At 43.6% G+C, this 14791-nt stretch overlaps 1 pseudogene; it reads left to right on the top strand.

The window, feature by feature from the left end:
- Positions 1 to 2439: 2439 nt before the first annotated feature.
- On the top strand, positions 2440 to 3114 carry LOC101724493 (ferritin heavy chain pseudogene; annotated as a pseudogene).
- The last annotated feature ends 11677 nt before the right edge of the window (positions 3115 to 14791 follow it).

Genomic DNA, 14791 nt, shown 5'->3' with positions numbered 1-14791 from the left:
CCTTAGCGGGGAAACCTCTGTCAACTTTCCTTTTTTGGAAACAGATGTTCTTTTATAACCAGATCATCCTGTAAATTCTTTTGGAATCACATAATTATTTTGAAGAGAAGTCAATATACAGACTGGTAAAATGGTTTGAAGAGATCCACAGTAGTGTTTAACCTTTACTGAAGAGGTTTTATCAAACATATATACTGCAAATCTTGGTGTTTTACCAAAAAGTTCAGTTGATTTTTAATAGCACTGAAAACATTCTTCACTTTCTTCTACCTGCTTTCTCCTTTACCTTTTCCTCTTCTTTCCTTCCATCTTCCTTTACTTCCTTCCTATCTGTTTTCTCTACCTCAAACGCTTCTTGCCTTCCTATCTTTTTTCTTATTATAATAGAAATCCTATCACCTGCCTTCTAAGTAATGACATTCTTTAAAAAAATACAGAGTTGAGATACAAATGAACGTTCTTGGTTGCATTCTCTGTATGAGAAATTTAATGGCTCTTGAGTGCTAATTAAACTAAAAAATTTAATTGCCAATTACATTTTTAACTCCAGAATATCAATTGTTAGGAAATGGTCAATTTGAGGGGGGGGGGAGAGAGAGAGAGAGAGAGATAGAGAGAGAGAGAAAGAATGAAAGGAAGAAAGAATAGCATTGCCACTTTGCTAATAGAATTTTTTATTCTGAAGTTTGACCTACTGGTTCTTACAGGGAACAATGTCAAGATTCTGAACCCAGCCCATGGAGATCCTCAAGCTCAACTCTAGCCAGATTCTTAACCTCAAATAAATCACTGAGTGTGTACCTTCCGGTCCACTTGCAGAGTGACAAGCTTGCTGAGCGCGGGAGTCCTGATCCTGCTAACAGCCCTCGGGGGAGCAACTCCTGCTATCCAGGATGACAATGCAGGGCTCGAGGGAGCCAAGGAAGCTCTCTCACTTTCCCGCTGTAATGCTGAACACATTACATAGACAAATCAGGCCCCCCAAAGTAATATGTTTTCACCTCACAGCAAGCAGCATTTGAATTCAGGGAGAGGAAATGTGTATTAAGAGAGCAGGTTAAAAATCGACATTATCCTAGACTTTCATGAAATCAAAATTATGTCCATGATGCTAAGTTATTATAATGTATTTATTACCAGGATTGCTTTCATATTTAACCAATTTGGCCCATCTCGAGACCTGTTTTAAAATGCACCACCTTGCCCACCTTTCCCATTTTCATATGAAAAACAGGAAAGCAAAAACTAATTTACTCAGAGAGACACAGCGCCTGTTTGCCCGTTTATCTCTTACAGACCACCCCTCAGTCCAATGTTGACAGTACATGATATTCCATTAATCTGCCTAATGAAAATTTAACCAGTGTTATAAACAAATAATTGGCTATTATCCTCTCAAAGATCCCGAATAAATTACTTCTGCTTATTTCCCCCCCTCTCTCAGTGCTCAAAAGGCAGCCCCTTCTGATGGATGTCACTGGGAGAAGGAAGGGGGGTCTGCCCCTTCCCACTCCAGCTTCCTTGGTGACTACTGTCATTGGCTTGGGCAGCCTCCACTCCACTCAGGGAACACCAGATGGGACATTACAAGATGGGCGAGGGTGGGAATGGGAAGGAGCTGTCACCTGTGGGTCAGCGTTCCCCCCCCCCCAAGAACCACTCCCCATACTTCTCTGTGTCTGGACCTCCCGTTCTTCCCTGGTGCTTCTACCTCCCCTTCCATTCTATTCCTTTGCCCCTGTTACTTCCCTCCCATTCCTACTCTGCATTCTTACAGTCTTCATCGCCATTGTTCATCTCCGCCAGGCATGGATTCCTCATCCACATATTCCTCTTACGCTTTGTTCTCATCATTCTAATTTCCCAAACAAGTGCCTGCTTTCAGCAGAATACCGCTGCATACGGAATACCGGTGACAAAGTGGTTGCCATGCACTATATGAAAGAACTCAACTAAACTATTCAGATAAGCTACACACACTGCTTGTAGTATTGTGTTGAATCAGACAAACTGAAGGAATCTATTTGAAGCCATTATTGCTACAAATTGGATCTGTCTCACAGTTCCACATTAAAGCTAGAACAGTGTAGCCAAATGCGAGAATATTCAAAGGAAAAATCTGAGAGTACCTAGAATACTAAGTTGCCTTTATCAATTTAGTTGTCTTTCCTCTCTACTACATACAAGCTTTATTAAGACAAGGATGGTGTCTTAGACACCTGTTTCATTAGCAAGTGACACATAAAAGTGCAAAGTGAATATGTGCATGAGGATGTTAAACATGGTGGGCTCTTTAAAGAGCATTCCTGAGCAAAAGCAATAAAATGATGATTTATACGAAGATTTCATTTTTAAAATGATGAGCATCTTTTCTCACAGCTCTTCATTTTCCCGCCCTCACCGCCGCCCATCGCAGCCTCGCCTGCCGCCGCCGCCGCTGCCATGACGACCTCCTCACCCTGGCAGGGGCGCCAGAACTACCACCAGGACGCCGAGGCCGCATCAGCCGCCAGATCAGCCTGGAGCTCTGCGCCTCCTACGTCTACCTGTCCACGTCTTACCGCTTTGACCGACATGACGCAGCTTTGAAGAACTTTGCCAAGTACTTTCTGCACCAGTCTCGCGAGGAGAGGGAACATGCCGAGAAGCTGATGAAGCTGCAGAACCAACGCGGTGGGCCGATCTTCCTGCAGGATATCGAGAAACCAGACCGTGACGACTGGGAGAGTGGGCTGAACGCGATGGAGTGCGCCCTACACCTGGGGAAGAGCGTGAACCAGTCCCCCCTGGAGCTGCGCAGGCTGGCCACTGACAAGAATGACTCCCGCCTGTGTGACTTCATCGAGACTCACTACCTGGACAAGCGAGTGAAGTCCATCAAGCAGCTGGGTGACCATGTGACCAACCTGCGTAAGATGAGAGCCCTCCAGTCCGGCGTGGCAGAGTACCTCTTTGACAAGCACACCCTGGGGGATCATGACAACGAGAGCTAAGCCTGGGCTGAGGTCAACAGGGCAGCGCATGCGTGTTGGGGTTACCTGTCCCTTTTCTACAAATTGTACCAGAACATCTACTTAAGTTCTTTAATTGCTTCAAATAAAGAAATTTGGTACCTCCCCCCAAAAAGCCCTTCAATTTCCTAATGGCTTCAAGTCACACAACTTATGCAAGTCGTAAAAATGAACTTAAACACCACCTACATTTTCTTTTCAATGCTTCATAAAAATATCACTACCATTCGTTATGAAACAGAATTGAAAAGCGGAGTAGTTAATTCTAACACTGTGGTTCTCAATGTTTAGAAGAGAAAAAAATCATCTAAGAAGCCTATTAAATGGTGGGCTTAGAAATCAACACCCCTGAAGATCAGGTGCAGGAGGTTGGTGGACAACTCATTAGGAATCACAGCTTTCATAAGATCTTAGTACCTATGTTGTTATCACTGAGCACACCTTCTTAAGCTGGGACCACCATGTGGTATTTAGTGAGAGGTTAACATCTTCAGAAAAGATCCTACCCTCCACCCTGGCTAGAGGAGAGGAAGAAAGAGCTGTCATGCTCTGTGCTTGGTTCCAACAACTCAGGCTATTCAGTGCTCCTTCGCTGCCATTGTTAATTCCACCCAGGTCTGGTGCAGTTAGATTCGGAGTCTGGAGCTTAAGAGAAAGATTAGGGCTGGAAATCTAGAATTAGAATTCAAACAGTGGTCTCAATCAGGTGTTACTGTCTTCCACTGTCTACATTTCCATTAAATAGTGGTTCAGATGTAAGCCAGATTAGGCATCTGTCCCAGGGGGAGTTAATACTAGTAGCCAGCATCAATGCTGGGACTGGCCACATTCCTGATCTCATTTGATCTTTGCAAAAGCCCTCTGAAGATGCTGGGCAGTAACTCAATTTTCCTATCCCACAGGTGTGAGAGCTGAGGTCCAGGGCAGTCAGATAAGAGGTGGTATCATGATTCTTAGATGAGCAATCCATGCAGAGTCACTAATGGAGATAACTGGGTCAACAGGACCTTCCAGATAGCAAGGTGGCCCTGGGGAGAATGGGACATTGAGTGATTCCCTTCCTAGACACTGAGGCCCATTGTGGATGGACATTAATAGCTTCAATCAAGTTGACTTAGGGTTTACCACTGGTACAAATGATGCATTAATAGAGATGGAACCTAAGCTTCCGTGCCAATGTTTCTTCTCTGCTAAGGCAAAATCCACACACAAAGCTACCTCCCAGGGTGAGACAGCATATGTAAAGCATGTGGCCTACCATAGAAAGGGCAGGATTACTGATAGCTGCTATTACGGTTATTACCACTCTGATCTCAGAAACATGTACGTTGCCCTCTGGGGGAGTCCAGCCAAGCCCAGTGTGAGGCAAAATTACAAAGCAGGTGTGATCATTCTAGGGCAGCCTCTGGGGCCCTCAGATCCCACATCTGGGGCTATCATCCCTGCTGTAGTCTAGATCTCTGCTCCAGTCATCCACTCAGGGCACTCTGGAGACCATTTTCTCAAAAGGGGAGGGGGACCGAGAGAAAAAAGAGGCTCATTTATAAACTCTGAAGGTGCTAACAGCCAAGAATAGCTAATAAACAGAAATATGTACGTGTATTCATCCAGGGTCTAGGCTTCACCAGAAAACAGACTATTTCCTCTAGTAACCCACAAAGCAATAGAGAGTCTGATTATTTTGATCTCTGAGAATTGGTAAAATTATTAAGTCTAGCTTAACACAAAGTAGAAAAGTAAAATAATTCCCTTCAAAGGAGAAATAATCCCCACAGGTATGAGCAAGGGAGGAAATGGTACGTCATCAGTGAATCTTTTGTGTTGTCAGCGAGATCTTGTGGGATTCCGAGTCCAGCGTCAGAGGCAACCTGCATTAGCAGCCCGTGGCCAAACGTGTTCCCCCAATTGCTGTTGTTACAAAGCCTGAGCCAGGCTGGGCACAAGGAGTGAGGACTTACAGAATTAAGCTCTCCTCTCTCCTCTCTTCTCATCCTTGGCCTAGTCAGAACTGCGAGGGTCACCTGCAAGCAATGGTCCTCTCCATGTCATCTATCAGCCTGGCCACTCCTTTGGAAGCTCCAGATGCAATAGCAGTTTGGGGACCATGACTTAGGGGAGATACAAATCTGCAGTCACCCTGGATGGCTATCCCAGCAGCCTGACTCAGCTATGACTCCAGTACTGGAAAAGGCCATGATCCCGGGGAGTTTTTCTTCTCTCATCCCAGGGCTCCAAGGGCTGGGAAAAGTTGAATGTCACCGGCCAAGAGTTAGGGAGGAATAGGTAGGAAGCTGTGTGGCCTTGGGAGGGTATTCGTCCAACTTGCCAAGTGATAGCATAACCGTGGTACCAACAGAACAAATATTTATTGCCCAGCTTCCATAGGAGGGGCACCGTTGTAAGCTCTTCTGTGTACAGTAACTCACTTCATCCTGACAGCAACCTTCCGCAGTAGGTACTGTCGCTGTCCCGAGTCTACAGACTAGAAAGCTAAGGCACAGGTCACATGACGCGTCCCAAACTGCTCACTGACTGAACAGCCTCAGAATTAGAACTCAGAGAGGCTAGCTCCAGTACTCGTGTGGGTAGTCATGACACTAAACTGAGTTCTCCATCACTCATGACATAATCTCCTCCTAGGTGTCTGTGTAGAGTGTCCCTGGAAGAAGCAGGACTTCAGAAATGCCAGAGTCTGAGTTTCCTCCTTTTATTGGCAACAAAATGCCAAGCATGCATCAGGGGCATGCGATGATTGCCCAGAAACCACATGGCCTATCCTATGTCACCCCTCACAATTTAGTTTTATGAGAGTAGTAAGTGGTATCAGCATTTTCTAAGCATGTATTTATATTTGTTAATTTAATTTATGCAAATGCCTCATTTATGTAAATCATACACAGATTCACCATCAGGATATCTTTAGCAAAAGAACATGATCAAGATATTTAGGGATCTGACATATATAATCAGAGAACGCAAATTAGTTTTATGGCATGTTCTTTCTGCTGTTAAGTTCATAACATGTCAACAGCTTGGCTTTGCTGAAGCCAGTGTGTGGCATCATTTGGGTCTGTCTTTCTTTCCCTCTTGCCCACTTCCTTGCTTCTGCTGCAGGGAGCCAGCCAGGACACATCAGCTGCAGCCATGTTGAAGCCCCCCATTGCCTTTGGCTTCTGAGGGCTGAGGTTACAGAGTGTAAACACAATACTTTATTTCATAGCTATCCCCTGGCTTTGGGCTTGATCCCTCCCTGATAGTGGCATCCTCATTACCCAATCATGATGCTGCCAGCCAGTTGTCATGAATAATAAGCTTCCCCTTCAATCCTGACCATCCGTTCTGAGTTTCTGGCTTGTTCTTGAAGGGAGAGGAGATTTTTATCTCATTTCAGGGAAGAAACACTATGTGTAGTTTTACATCCAGTTCCAGACAAATGCATTGAACACTATGAGCCTTAAGAATAGAGGTGTTGAGGGGCTGTAGGGACTCAAACTCTCAAAGACAAGAAAATGGGTGCTGGGGAGGACCTTGCATGCTCTTCTCGGAATCCCACCTCTGGACCCAGAAAATCTCACCACACACCACTCCAATCATAGCTGACAATGGCTCCCACCCCTCCACTCCTCTCCCCATACTGTTGCTAGAGTGACAATAGGAAACAACAAACCCACCACATGACTATTTTTGGTTAGCCCTTTAGATCGCTTCCTTTTGCTTTGGGCACTGTCTTCATTGTTTTGATCAGCATTTTTATTGATCAGTCACTATGTTCTGCGCAGTATGGAAGGCCTTGGGTATATAATTTTGAGCCCATACTAGCTGTACCCAGATGGAGCATACCATTTAGAAGGGGAAAAATATTTATCAGAGCCTATATCAAAAAAATTTTTTACTGTTCAATCATGGAAATAAAGACAGCATACATGTAGTGAAGACTATCTTGCCTAGGCCTGAAGAAAGCAGAGTTTAGGAAACCCTTGGGGATTGGGCTCTTCACTAGGTCAAAAGGGAGAGTAGAGCAAAGGCAGAGTAGGTCGGAGCCAACTTGATATCCCCAGCACCCTGTGTGTGTTTGAGATGGAAAATAAGTCTTGATAAATGAATGAGTTCTCCTAAGAAAGAAATCAGAGTCTCAGATAAAACTCATCCATAGTACATTTGAGCTAAAAAGTTTTTTAGGGGGCAGGAGAGCATGGTGGCGGTGAGGAATGCAGTAATTTTCCCCCCAAGAATTTTATCCCATGAAACTTGACTACCAAGTGCCAGCGATACCTGAACTTTGGCAAAATGGTACATTAAATGGGGGAGCTGGAGAGAGAATGGCAACTTCGCCGGGGCCAGTCTTGCACTTTAGCCATGGCTGTGTGTGTGCAAATAAATGCATCGTTCATTTTCGGCCTTTTAGATCTGCCTTTGCCTCTGTCTCTTTGAGAAAGGTCAGAAATAAGGAAGTAAAATGCTATTCGGGAAGCCAATTCTCTTCTTCCGGTGGTGAATAATGTGCTACCTCATCACCTCTCAGGGATTATTTTATGTACAAATTAATGAATCTCACTGACCAAGTCCAGTTTTTATACAGAAAAGTGATTTTATGTGACTGGAACTTTTTAATTGCAAGGAGACTGATTCTCTATCTAAAATAAAAATAAAAAAGATGATTCATAATTTCCACCTTTGAACCTGCTGCCCTATAGTTCCCACCTCGTTGATGGGCAGCTGTCTTGCTCTTTTTCTCTTCTTATTCACTTTTCTTTCTTTCTTTTTGTAAGTGCAGAAAGCTTGTATCCTGCTTCTGCTAACCTTTTGACTGCAGGCTAAAGAGATAATTGGAATTTTTTAATATATTGTCAATATGCAGTAATAAGAAAAGGCAATTTTGACACCCATAACTCCCCAGTTTTTGTCTGAGCTGTACAACTCCAGGCAAGCAGATTGTAGAAAGCCTGGGTAGTTCACCCGGAACAGTGTTAATCCAGGGAAGGGGGATGCAAGGGCCAGTCCAAGCTCAGCCTCCTTCTTGACTCAACCCTTCTGCAAGTTGCTTTTGCCTCCAACCGCCTGCTGTTCTTGGACTAGACTCCAGCTTCGATGGTTCCTTGATACAAAGCGAGGATTGCCTCTGGCTAGGATCCGTGGGTATTCAAACCCCAAAGGCATTTCTACTCTGAGGGGAAGGAAGGAAGGAGGGAATGAAGGAAGAAGGAAGACAGAAAAGAGAGGGAGGGGGAAGGAAGGAAAAAAGTGGAGAAAAGAATGGATGAAACTTAACATTAACCTCATTCAGGAAATATAATTCAGACTGATTTTGTAATTTTTAATATGATGGTCAAGATTATGGCATTCATAACCCCCTCCCCAGGAGAAATTGACCAGAAAAAGAAAATGTCCCTTTCCAAAAGAAGCTGCCTTCCTCTCTCTCTGAGGTGAGAGCCTCCCACTTCCACCTGAGGTCACCTGTCTGTCATCTGTGAGGCAGGTCCCCGGGACTGTCTAGTTGACGGACACTGGTTACCTTGTCTCCCTGGACGCTGGACACCAGTGACACAGAGCTATGCTATTTGTGAGGGCCTATTTTAAGCAAGGGGCCATCAGAGCACGGGTACCCTATGGCTGAAGACATAGGTCCATCTCAATGCACTGCCCAAACACCACCTTAACATCAGCACAGCATGTAAATCAGTGACACCAGGCTTCTTTCCCAGTCCCCTGACAGAAACTGTGCTCTTACTGATGAAGTTACTGCAATCCTCTATTAGGTAACTTTCATTAGCAGCTTATTAAAATTCTGTCTAGTCATCTGCCATGTATTACACCTGGAGCCAAATTCAAATGATCCACAGAGCCAGTTTTAAAATGTCCTTTATACCAGTGCTTCTCAAGCTTGTCAGTACATGTGGACCATTTTAGGGCGACACAGTAGGTCTGAGGTGGCTCGGGGCTCAACACCCTGCATTTCTAGCCAGCTCACTGCTGATGCTGATGCTGTCAGTCCACTTCTTACACTTTGATTAGAGAGGTTTCCTAAGAGCAAGTGCCTGTGGCTTATGACCAAAGATGTCTCCTGTGAGTTCCTGATGAGAAAAGAGACGTGGGACCCCATGTGGAACCACATGGGAAAGTGTGACAACTTCACCAGGAGCGTTGAAAAGTCACGATTCCATCTTCTCCAGAACGATTCTGTGAATTGGCAAGTGACAGCGTTGGAGGTAAGGCACTCAGCAGATGGAATTTTTCTACTGAGAAATAATATAGCTTTGTGCAACACTTGGCAAATGACGGCCTATGGGCCAAATTTCTCCCACTGCCACTTTTATAAATAAAGTTTTATTGAGAGACAGCTAGACCCACTTATTTACATGTTGTTTATAGCTGGTTTGTGCTACTACTACAGAGTTGTGTAGCTGCTATAGAGGCCCCATGGCAGGCACAGCTTAACTATTTACTGTCCAGCCCTTTGCAGAAAAAGCTGCTGACTCCCGGTCCTGTGTATATCAGGCTTGCTTGGGCTGTGGAGACAGCAGGGCTGGTTGGATCTTAATTGTGTCACATCCCAGCTGTGTCACCTTGAAAGTAATCCAGTTTCCTCAGCTGGAATGATAATATTGCCCACTTTATACAAAATTCAAAATGCACATAAATCCTCATCACAGCCTCCTCAAAATTAGAGCTTTGTTAGAACATCGGCAGAGGACCCTAGAATCATCACTGCATACCTTCCTCTTTTCTTTGCATTTAGTCCTGTTTTTGAAGATTAAAAATAACCCCAGGCAAATCACCAGGCCAGCAGAAAGAGCCAGGGGCAAGATCTCAGGGGCCCTGTGGAGCCAGCTCTGACCCTTCTGTGGCTGGCTGGTTCTTAAATATTTTGAAGATTGTTTTTGGCCCAATTCATACTAACTAACCCCAGTCAGGAAAGTACACCAGAGAGCTGAGAAGGAAGTGGGTTCAAAGGCTTCTGCTAAAAGGATAATCCCCATAACTCCAACCCACTTCCTTCCCCCAGAGCAGGGTCGGCGTTCCGCTGATCCAACGAAAGGATTCTTGGTACTGGGAGCTGGGGTGCTGCGGGACAACTCTGTGTAATGCAGGGCCTCAATGTGTCTACAGGGCTGAGACCATCTCCGGATTCACTGACCAAGTCAGCTAGTTATGCAGACTGGTGTGCAAGGCAGCGTGCAGGAAAACATGTCCCAGAGCTCCCTCTCCTCTGGAGGGGCCACCAATAGTTTTTAGCCATGCATGGTTTCTGTTTGGCCTGCATGGTATTTACAATTTTTTTTTCCTGGACATACTGTTTTAAAATCAGGAGACTTTATTTAAAATTCCAAGTTTTTCCAATCTTTTTGGTGGAATAAAACCCAAGTCCTAGAAGCTTTTGCAATGCTGGGCCACACTGTTCTGAGGCGGCCACTGAGGAGTCACCACAAGCCTCACCCCTCTCAGATGTTACACAGCCAAGCTCCCTCTCTCAGTGTAGCTGGGGTGGGAAAGGGCTGAAGGCTGGACAGCTGACACTTCTCATGTGTCCCCTTTGACAAGTCACCGCATCTTCCTGGGCCTTCATTTCTTGATCTGAAAAATGGGGACATAAATTATCTTTGCCATATACATTTATTGGAATGATTAAAAGAAGTAATAAGAATAAAGTCCTTAGAACAGTTGCTAGTACAAAAGTGCTCAATAGACAGGCTTGCTCTTAAAAAGATGAATGAAGCAGCTTGCCTTGCTAGATCATTGACCTCAACCGAAGATGTAAATAGAGCCCTTAACAAACACTTCTAATGACGCTGGTTCAGAGAGCGATCTGGTGGTTCCCTTTATTCCTTTTCCATTCCATTTCCTGGTCTCCAAATATACAAACAGCATTTGGACATAAAGAGCACTCCCAGGGAAGAAGCGAAGAAGCAGGAGAGAAGGAGGCAGATGTATCCTCTTTTACCGCCCATGGTCACCCCAGGACCATGTTGCCCCATCCCTGAGGAGAACCCAGAGCTCACATAACCAGCCCTCTGCCCCGCCAGACACCATCAGCAAACTGACTTCAGGGGGAAAGTCCAGGGAAAAAGCTTAGAATGAACAGTGTTGCACATCAACTAATCTGTGACTCATACATATTCAGAAGGAAAGTGAGTGAAAACCTGCATTTCAGACAGCTTTACATTTTCAAATTAAGTTAATAAAGTAAGATTTCCAATGTAATGACAAATTAATTCTTCTTTTCATAAGTTTATTAAAATAAGCGTCTCCTATCTTCTAACTAGCGCTGACATATGCTTACATCGATACATCCCACCCAGTAACCTAATCTGCCAGCAATCTTGAAGCAATTAACTCCTTCTAATCTTGAGCTAACAAAGCCCACCATGCTGAAGGCCCCCTGAGAATGCCCCACCAGAGGTTCTCGCCTCCTGCTCGTGCAGGATGCTCCCAGCATCCAAGCTGGGTGCTCTGAAGTGGTCCAGTGTGGCAATGCGGCTGAAGCAACCAGATGAGTCATGCCAGATCAGAAGATCTTCATTACCTCCTTATTTCCCTGCTAATTAACACAGAAAGAATGAGTCGATGTCTGACAGGCAATGACTGACCACAGCTTGGTCGTTAATGGGATGCAAATGACGTCTAATGAAGGTGTCTCCTTGCAGTGTGGGCAGCTGGCCTACTATTTGTGGTGTGGATTTTGAAAGTGTGGGAGCTCCATGAAGAGTTTGCTTCATAATTTAAACTGCCTCTGAGTTTATAATATGAAGTCCATGCGTCTATGTATGTCCTACACATGGCAGAATTAATTTAAGCTGTTAGCCATGCGGTCTAGCTGAAAATACCGTAATACAGGGATGGGAGAGAATGGAGAATCCAGCTCTGGGCCCCTCCAAATGAAGCACAATATTTGCTGATTATGTTGAGTTATGTGGTGCATTTTGGATTTTCTTTAATGTGACAGTGGCAAGCATATTACCAAAGTGTTGCTTTTTTTTTGTCCTGAGCACAGCCTTTGCAATTTATTATAGTTTAAAGATGCTGGCTGCAGAGAAACCAAAGTTTCATCATCTAAGATTTATCATAGGCTACAAGGACAAAACAAAAAGCCCAAATATGATTTGTGCACTGTCAATAAAATGATGATTCAATTAAATGAGATTTCAGCAATGAGGTCAATAACATAGCTCAAAGGAGAATTTTTAGTATCTATTGCAAGTTGATAATTAAGTGACAGATTTTATAAACCAAAGCATATTGTTTAAAAGGTTTCTATGAAGATGCATACTTCTTTATCAGCTTTCCTCCCCTGAACCTGGGTGGGAAAGGCCCTCCTCAGTTAAAATACCAAACTCTTTGATCAGATTCATAAAATCCTTCCTTTTCATTCATCAATGGAATTGGCAACTCATTCACTGAAGAGATGAGGTATTGCCAATGACTCTGTCCTCACCAGAATTAAGTGTCCAGGAACCTGACTTGTGACAAGTTGTATGTATGTATCTCTGCCTCCTTAGCTACCCTATGAGGTCACAGAGGGCAGAAAGCTTATCTCAGTCTCTCCTGAGCCTCTTACACCAAGCACATGCCAGGAAGATCAAGGCCTTCAGAAAGAAATGTTCAGTCAATTAAGACATCCTGTTTTGAGGAGAAGGCTTTGTCTCACATCAAGGCACTCTAGTGTTAAGTAACACAACAGAGAACCCTTTCAGAGAGGTAGCTGGGGCCACACTGAGGCCATGGCATACTTCATCTCTAATCTCCATAACATTCTTCAAGGTATTCTCAGTTTACAGAGCAGGAAACTGAGGCTCCATGAAATGAAATAACATACCCACTCTCCTCAGGTAACATGCAGTGGCGGTGGGATTAGTTTCGAAGAAAGGTCAAACTCTATCCTCTTTTGCCAAATTTACATTTTGCTGAGCTTTAACATTGTTACCATGGTTTCTTGTGAGACATTGGCAATAAATATATTTCTATACTGATTTTGTATTGGTTGTACAAGTAAAAGTACTCTTCCTAAGGCTGGGGGCAGGAAGACTTGGTGACAGTAAGTCACTGGCATGGGTACTATTTTAAACTATCCTTTCCACAAACTTTTAAGTGTCCCGGCTCCTCATAATTGGGCAAGAAAAAAATAGAAGAGGATGAAAGAAAAGAAAAATTAAAGGGAAAAGAAAGGGAGTTAGCCTTAATAATTGCATGCTATGCATGAGATAGTTGGAGACCTTTGAAAGTGTATCACATTCTGTGACCTCGGGAAAGGCTGCCTCAGTGTCCCCACTTAAAAAGACCTTCTAGGCACCTGCCCCAACCAGTTTTGTGGGAATCCAGAAGTAAAGAAAATAACACATGAAGTAGAATATCCTTTAGAAAAGAACATTTTAAGTAAATACAGAGATTCATACATAGTACTATTATCATTATTTGGTTAGTCCTTTCTAAAGCTTACAAAAAGTCTTCAACACTATTTTTTGCCAATAAGGTAGCAGAGTCTCTTATGCAAAGCCCACTTCTATCCCGCATGGCTGAGGTAATCAGATGTCCTAGGGAAGGTAGATCAGCAACCCCGAGAGAGAAGCCACTGTGGTGACAGAGTAGGTGTGCCTGGTAAGCCAGTATTGGGCATGCGGGCAGGTGTGATTACCTCAGTAGTAGAATGTGGAGGACTTGGGGCTCTAGTCAGATGACTTTTATAAACATGGTGGTCTTTGGAGGTATAGAAAGTGCATTTTCAGAGTGGGGTGCCCTGGTGGGAGCCATTTCAATAAGCACACACAGTGAATCCATGGGCCCTTGGGTTAGTCATTGTCCCTCTTACGTGCAGACTAGTTAAGGTGTGAACACAGTGTCCAGGGATCACACCCCAGAGGAGTTCATGGGTCCCCTGCTCTCTCCACCTTGGCTGCTGCTGATCATGTGTTGCCTACCCCAGTGACATGGAACTGTCTGGGTATCAGTTCGGCTTCTTCCTTTATAAGACATGAAAGTGAGCAAAATGCAATCAATCTAGTCATTAATGGCCTCTCATTAATTCTTTCTTCTAAGAAAACCTATGGTTATACACAGATAACCAAATATGAAAATGTGACTTATATGGCATCAAGGCATATAATGCTTGGGGAAATAAAGAAACTAAATATATGAGAAGAACGAATCCCCAGCATAAATATCCTGACAGTTGCTTTTTCAACCATGGGCTGCTGAGAGAGCCGTGGAAATGGCAGAGATTCAGCATAAATCTTTCCCCCTTTTTTATTTAAATGAAAACATCCTTGTAAATTATATATACTTAGGATGTCACCAATTTTGGAGGTAATCTTTTAGGTTAAGTATGTTCCCACATTAAACTGATAATTATCCTTCCTGCTCTTCGTCTATCCCCCTGACACACCACACAGTGGATTTTTGCTTCATGTTTTATTTATGGAACAGAATTAATATGCAGATTCACAAAAACTTTAAAACTCATAATTATTCATAAAGGGCTTTAAGGTTATTTACTACAGTTTTATGAAACTCTGCGTTTGTGGGAATGCGTACTTGAAAATTCAGGGAAGTAGAGTAAGGCTAAGTCCTATATGAAAAGTAATCTGAAAATGATCAAACTCTTTGAAAATATTTGCCAAGTAGTTCCAATTTATATTTAAGTGAATAATGGACATCAATAAATTTGTAAATATATTCAAGACTAGCCTAGTAGGAGAGATTTGCATACCCAATGCAAACAATCAATGTAAGAATTGTCTAGTTAGGAATTCTTGATCTCTATGCACATGTAATAAAGAACAGCTACTTTT

Source organism: Heterocephalus glaber, unplaced genomic scaffold (assembly GCF_053883595.1).
Source record: "Heterocephalus glaber isolate CG9 unplaced genomic scaffold, H.glaber_assembly_v1.0 deba00001497, whole genome shotgun sequence".
NCBI lineage: Eukaryota > Metazoa > Chordata > Mammalia > Rodentia > Bathyergidae > Heterocephalus > Heterocephalus glaber.
Note: the sequence above shows the minus strand (reverse complement) of the source record. Positions and strands in the feature narration are given on the sequence as shown.